The 5,999-nt window shown below is 54.1% G+C and overlaps 1 long non-coding RNA gene across 1 annotated transcript; it reads left to right on the forward strand.

The window, feature by feature from the left end:
- The first annotated feature begins 93 nt into the window (after positions 1 to 93).
- Positions 94 to 3,372, forward strand: LOC123254585. Its single transcript, XR_006506685.1, has 4 exons — positions 94 to 382; positions 491 to 737; positions 1,275 to 2,203; positions 2,421 to 3,372. It is a non-coding gene; the product is annotated as an uncharacterized LOC123254585 (long non-coding RNA).
- Positions 3,373 to 5,999: the final 2,627 nt, after the last annotated feature.

Here is a 5,999-nt window from a genome sequence, read left to right on the forward strand (position 1 = left end):
GGGAAAGGGGGAGGGGAGGGGGCGGCCGCAGGATTGACAGTCCGTAATTGGGTAACTGGAGGCGGCTTCTCCCGGCCCGGCGGCCCCGCCACTGAGACGCCGGGCCCCTGACGTCACCTGATTCGCCAGGAAATGAACTTTTTAATAATCCGAGAAGGAAAAGACCCTCAGCCCTCTCACCCCCTCCGCACCCGGGACCAATAGCCCGGGCTCCCCGGGGCTGGACCGAACTTCCAAAGACACTTCATCCCCTACCGGGGCCCCAAGGGGCTGGGTTCCCGACCTCTCTCGTAGGAAGGAGGCGGAGGCGCATGACACCAACATTTGTCCCACTTTCTTCTCTGCAACTCGGTTTCCCCGCTCGGTTTGTTGGCCTGACCAGGTAGGGTGAGGGGAGGGAATCTATGCAAGAAAAGGTGGAAGATGGAGGTGGGGAGCCTGGGCTCTAGTGTGGGTTTCAGTCCTCTCTATCCCCTATCCCCTTCCTTAGCACGTTGCTTTCCTCCCCGATCGCCGATCGCCGCTGGCAGCTTCAGTCCCAGCTGGCCCTAAGACCGAAGGTCAGTAGAGAGCACGGGTGAGCTGGGGACAAAACCAGCCGAGGAGCGCCGCAAGTCCCCGAAGCCCAGGATCTCGAGAAGGAACGGCAAGCCACGGTTACTGGGGTCCGGAGGTGGGATGCAATGGGAATGGAGGCAGGGGAGGAAGAGGAAGAAAGGAGGAAGGGAAGCAGAAAGGTAAAAACATTTCGTGCTTGCGTGCCCCTTCCATCCGCCTCCCCCAAGTTTTGCTCCCCAGAATTCTGTATCTGAGAGGTAGAGAATGATCGGGAAGGTTGGGAGAAGAGAAACTCGGCCCGTCCCCAATCCCGGGATTTTTGTTCCGGGAACCAATAACTAGTCTGAGGCGGAGAGACCAGGCGCCAGGAGCTGGGACACGTTTTCGGGCGGTCTTAGGCTGCGGCCCCCGGGGTCAGAGCCCAAGAGGTCGCGCAGCGGGCGGCCGGGGAAAAAGCCGGGAGGGGAGTGGTAGTGGTGGAGAAGAGTTGTTTGAAATTATTTTTCCTCTTAAAGCGACGCTGGCGCCTTCTGGGGAAAGATTTTGTAGCAAATCGAACAGCCGTGGCTCCAGGGGCCAGCGCTGGGACTTCTCCTAGACCTTGCAGTCCTGCTTTCCAAAGCAGGTGATAAAAATCGCGCCAGAAAAAAGATGCGTTTTGTCTCTCACTTACTCTTTCTTTTTCTTTTCTTTCTTTTGCATGCCTTCTCCCACAGAAAATGGAGAGAAAGATTGGTCCTTGAAAGAGGGAGCTGACCAGATCCTCCGCCTCCTGGGCCCTGGGAGAAAATCTCCACAGAACAGAGAACGGAACTGAACCGCCGTACTGAAGTCCCCTTTTCTCTTTCCTGGTGGTATCTTTTCTCCCCCGCCCCCCCCCCCCTTCCTAGGCCGACGGCCCCACATCCTTTGCTTCCTTTTCTGCCTGGCTGAAAAGTCTTCCAGGTGAGTAAGGAGGCTTCCTTGCATTCCCGGTGCCAGGGATGGGGAGATAAAGACTTCTCCTTCCCCCTCCCCACCACCAAAAAAAAAAAAACAAAAAAAAAAAAACTGGAATTAGAAGGTGCCTCCAAAGTGTGCAGCCAGGTAGGTCTGCTCCTCCGTTTAGTGGGATGCGACCAGGCTGGTGCAAAGAGGGGAGAGGAAAGCGATAGGCTCTTGGCTACTGATTAGGCTGTGAGTCGAAGAACGAAGAATTATTTTCCCCACTTTCTTATACGGTTGTAATGAGTAATAGATTGCTTTTGTCACCAGAAATCATAATCGTTGTTGTTATAACTACCATCACAATCCGAAGTTAAAACCAATATTGTTCAATTCGTTCTCATAAATGACAGTGGACTCCCTGCGGGCAAAATCAACTTAAGCAGTTGGTGGTGTCGGTGTTCTCACCCTTCCCGAAGCTGTCCTCTCTAGGGGCTCACAAACAAGGGGGGGGGGGTGTGGAAGAGGGGAAGATTCGAATTTAATTACCTCGCTCAACCGAACGGAAAATAGCCGGCCCTTGGCTGTTTACGGACCCACAGGCAGTCGGGGAACACGGCTGGTTAAACACTCTTCCCTTCAAGGCTGGCGCCTCTCTACAGGAACCGGGTACCCGCAGCCTGCATTTCGGGCCTCGTTCTTCCCCACGTCTGCGACCAGGGTCTGTCCTTACAGGAAACTAAGCCTTCTTTCTAATTTCATAAAAGATTAAGGGTCAAAGAGCGAGGCCAGAGACGCAGTGCTTCCCCTCTCCAGAACTTCAAGCTGTCTTTCTAGATTGGGGCTTTCTCCGAATGCGCTATATGCGGGTTAGGCAGGGGGGAGCGGGGAGAAATGCCTCCTGAATAGGATGGTAAATCAAGTGTTCTGCTTTTAAGCATCCAGCATCCGTAGAGACAGGAGAACTGGAAGCCTGGCTGGCTGCAGGAGGGCTGATTAGAAGAAATGAAATCTCCCAGGTAGAAGGAACAAGAGACCCTGCAACCCCCAGAAACTGGCCCCGAGCATGGGCAATAAATCCTCAAGAACTAGCTTTTCCAACCTGCCCTGCCTCTTTCTTAGCAGAAGGTAGAAATGAGCTTCCTGGCCCTTTTGGTCAGGGCACTTGTCCTGCTTCATGTTGCTTATTTTTTTGGAAGAGAGAAGTGCTTTTAAAAGCATTGGAAATGCGGACAGCCCAGCCTGTCTTTGATTTGATTGACAAGGGCGTTCACATTCGTTAAAGGAGTACAGGACTCAAGTAGCAAAGTACTTACTGGGAGGATTAGAGCTGAAAGGGGACATCTGGTATTGAAGTGAAAGAATAAAAATATCTGTAACAAAGTTACACGAAGAAACAGGCAATATGTGTAAATAACCGTTGTGTTTTCACTCTTCAATGGGGTGTGAAGCTTGGCTAGGTCCGTATTCACTTGCTCTCCTGAACTGCCAAAGATCCAAGCCTTCCCTTCATTGAAGGTTTTTTTACTGACACTTGAGAAAGATTTTAAACGGCCGTCTCTGCAATCTAGAGGCCCAATAAACTGCCCCCGCCCCCCCACCAAAAATAAACTAGCCCTGACGCTTTCCACCAGAAGAACCGAAAGCACCCCACTCTGGGAAGCCGCAGTCCCCAAACGGGCTTGAGTCGCCTGGGCTATTCCAGACCCGCTCTGCGTTCACCAAAACGGCTCGCTAGAGCACCCTCCCCCAGCTGAGCCCTGGGTCGGCCTATCCAGCGGTCCCGGCCAGCTCAGCTCAGCTCAGCTCCATTCCGGGGAATGAAGACGCATTGTTCAGCCCACAGCCCTGGCCACTTTACTCTTTGTTTAAACTTCACTCATCCTGAGGCAGCCCCACTGGGACCATAAGTTTTTCCTCCCTTTGTAACCCTATTCTTCTCGCCTTTTCCTATGGGCAGCTAATTGGTGCTGCAATCAAACCAAGAGGGGAGAGGAATAGGAAGAGAGAAAGAGATTGGGGGGGGGGGGGAGCGAGAGAGAGAGAGAGAGAGAGAGAGAGAGAGAGAGAGAGAGAGAGGCAGAGGGGGAGAAGGAGAATGAATATATTTGATTTAACCCCTAACAGGCCTTGGAAAAGATGATCCTGCATTCACAACAAGGTTTTGGCAGTTCTCACCGGTATCTCCCGATCTTTTCCTTCTCTTTTTACCCCACCCCCGCCCCCTGCCCTTCACTAACTGCTTGGTTAGTCCCTATACTCACGGCTAGGGTTTCCACTGCAGCCTGAGCCTGCTGGGGGCGCAACAGAAAGGGAGAGGCAAAAGGCCTAGGGTGGACTGCGGGGTGCGGAGCGATATAAAACCCAGCAACGCAGCGGGGCCTCGCAGCTCTTCCGAAATGCAGCTGCCCGCAGCCTCCCAGTCCCCACGGCTCTCCAGAACAGAAAGAGAAGCACGTATAACTGGCGTCAGAATACATACGTTCTCCTTTTCTCTCTTCCGGGTTTATTCCAAGTTGCCCCCTCTCCTTCTCAGGCCAGTAGAGACCAGACTCGGTCTTCTCTCCCTACTACCACCCCACTTCCCTTTATGCCGAGGTATCCCTGGACCCCCGCTATCCTCCACTGCCGGTATCCGAGGCCCAAACACTGAGCCCCCTCAAACTTTCGCAGCAGCCATTCAGGCGGCCTCTACCCTTCCTTACAGCAGGGAGCCAGTAGCCCCCTCTCTCGCAGATGTGCCGTTCTGGGCTGCTTCTTGGAGTTGGGGTTGCCGCCCTTCCCCAAGGCTGCGAGCCCTGGACACCGCTAATGGCTACTAATAGGGTTATAAAATGACAGTTCCCTCTCAACCGCAAAGACCCTATTTAAGGTATTTAAAAGGGTCAAATAAATCAACGGCAACTCGCCCAGTTCAAATGTGGCTGGGGGTGGGGGGTGGGGGTGGGGAGAGAGAGTCTGCAGGTCTAGACTCTGTTAATCTCTTATCCTGGACTTTCTCCCCCAACCAAGGTGTTTGGGCTCCATTCTTCGCGGTTCTAATCCCTTTCTTTGGCCCAATGGGGGCCCAAGCCTCGAATTTGCCTTGACAACTTGTAAATACATTTCGTTAACCAGCAATTTGTTTGCAATTTGTCAATCAGGCGAATGTAATAGTGTCCAGCCCTGGAGGCTCGGCCCAAAGGCCTGCTAGGGAGTCTCTCTCTTGCCCCCAGCTCCTCTCCTTGGCTTTCCCGGCTTAACCAATAACCGATCAGTTCTGCAGCTGCAGGGCCAAACTAGCTCCCCAAACTAGGAGGCTGACAGCTTCCGCGTCCTCACCGGTGTAGCCTCTTAACCCTGTACTCAGGGCCAGGATTTCGATTGAGAATGGTTTGTAACCACTTCGATTATCGGGAACCCCATATTGACGCCTCTAAAGGCTAGCGCTAACCCCCCACCCGGCAGACAGGGCCCCTGGTAACAATAGGGACTGGAGCAAATCGCCAGATGTTTCTGGTCACAGGAGAATTCGTTTTTTCCGATGCAACGAATTCCCAGCTGTTCCAGGAAAGTGACTGGCCTCGAGGGCCGGGTGTAGGATCTGGAGCCCCGAATTTCCCAAGGAAGGCTACTTTTGGGGGCCCCTAAAGCTCCTCTCCTCAGAGGACGGTCTGATTCTAGCACTTCAGACTTCAGGGTAAATTCCCCAAACGCCAGCTGGCCAGGGTCTTAGGTTCCCAGGCAGGAGTAGGGCCTGTGGCTCAGTAGGAGGAACCAGCTACCTGTAGAGACCCGCAGGGCTCCTTGCTTCTAGTGAGCCTCTCCAGATGTGCCGCACCTGGGCCCGCCATCGAATATCTCTGGGAGAGCCCAGGGTTGGCACAAACAATACAAACCTAATAAATTCCCCTTAATCGAGACATAAACTTGGGTCACAGTCTTCTCCTATCTGGCAGTTTCTACCTCAGGTCCTGAGCTGGTCTCATTCTTATTGAAATCCCTCTAAACGGATTCCGGCTCAGGCGCCCGACTGGGAAGGGGGAGTCCCAGCTCTTCGCCCCCTCCCGCTGCACCCCACAGCAATGAAGAATAAAAGAGAGGGAGGGGGGAAGGAGCCCCCAGAGGCTAGTGCCCTGAAAGGAGCCGCCGGGTGCAGCGGGCGAAGGCAGAAAGGAGTGAACGGGGTTAAGTCATGCAAAGCCGAATAAGCCAGCGCACGGGACCGGGCCTGGCAGGTGCAGGGAGAGCCAGCAACCAGGAGGGCCTGGACTCCCGAGGACTGCCCTGTCGCAGCCAGAGGGGGAGGGGAGGGGCTGAGTAGGAGATGGGACAAAAGAGGGAGGGGGCCGGGTGGCAGGCTACTCAGATGGAGAGAAGAGGGTTACAGGCACAGATCTGGAGTCGGCCTCAGTGAAGGCCCCAGGGGCCTCCTCCTGAAATGGGTCAGAAAGGATAGAGAGTAAGATCCGAAGGGTCCAACTCCTTTATTCCATCCCAGTTCCCGGGAGGACAGAACAAGGGGAAAGAGAGCACAG

This window comes from Gracilinanus agilis, unplaced genomic scaffold (genome assembly GCF_016433145.1).
Source record: "Gracilinanus agilis isolate LMUSP501 unplaced genomic scaffold, AgileGrace unplaced_scaffold25460, whole genome shotgun sequence".
Taxonomy (NCBI): domain Eukaryota; kingdom Metazoa; phylum Chordata; class Mammalia; order Didelphimorphia; family Didelphidae; genus Gracilinanus; species Gracilinanus agilis.